Genomic DNA, 1,151 nt, shown 5'->3' on the forward strand with positions numbered 1-1,151 from the left:
CAAGGCGGCGCTCAGGTCGGGCTGTATGCGTGAGCACAGACAAGCTTCTGCGCCCTCGACTTGGCAGCAAATGCCAGCAACATGGCTATTCGACTTTGTGCAAGCGAATCATCGGTGACTGTTGGGTCGCTGAGGGTCCGCGAAGCTGCATCATTCTGACGAGGGGTGTGCAGGCTGGCTGTCGGCAGGCAAGCCAGGGGTGTGTGATGGACGCTGCAAACGCTGTATTGTGTGTTGTACTGTATTCATCATGGGCGTGTGAACCGAGTCAGACGTAGATTCTGCACCACGGTGATGTCTCTCCTGCCGCTAGACCGTGAGGGAACAAGTTGCAAGGGCAGCATGCTTCGCGCAGGCTTTCGTTCCCTATTCAAGTCGACTAAGGCAGCATGGAAGTTTGGAGATAGTGGAGGGAAAGCTTCGTAGAGAGGAGACTAGACGAGCAGAGCAGAGCGCCGCGAACCTTGCGGTACCTCAGATACCTGCTCAGGCAGGGAGGTACTGGTAGGTAGATTGCTCCGATGTATCTCCCAAGTCTCGAGACACGCGTCGCATGGCGGACTTGAGACATGGGGGGAACATGGCCTGGCTTCGATCCCATTCGCGCTCGAGGGGCCACTAGTGGGTGAGGGGTGCGGTTGCAGGTGGCAGCACCAAGTGAGGCCCCCCTTCCGCCTAGCCTGGCCTAAGATGTCCTTCCCAGTACCAGGCCCCTCGTCTCGTCCTAGGCGGGCAATTGGGGTGGGTACCTCCTTCCCAAGCGACTCGTTCGAGCCTGCCTGGGTGGGCTATGCTGATTCAGAGTGGCCAACTGCGGACAAGCTGGTGCGGGTAAGTACTGTACCCAAGCAGCCAGGGTACTACCTACCTACCTTACCTAGGTAGATGAGGCAGCAGGCAGGCAGACAGACAGACAGGCGCAGCCAGGTGCAGGAACATGACAGAAAAGAGAAGGGAAAGGAAATCGTCGCCGGCTGCTGCTTGCTTGCATGACAAGGGGGGCTTCAGGCAAGGCAATGCAACCTCCCGGTCCCCAATCAATCTGATTTTCCCTAACAAAACTTGCTGTTCTGATCTTGCATCTTGCGAACGCATTGCCATTTTGCGCTCGTCCCCCCCGCTCCCCTTCGCTACCTGTCCGGCTTGCTCGA

Source organism: Verticillium alfalfae, genomic scaffold, assembly GCF_000150825.1.
Source record: "Verticillium alfalfae VaMs.102 supercont1.4 genomic scaffold, whole genome shotgun sequence".
Lineage (NCBI taxonomy): Eukaryota > Fungi > Ascomycota > Sordariomycetes > Glomerellales > Plectosphaerellaceae > Verticillium > Verticillium alfalfae.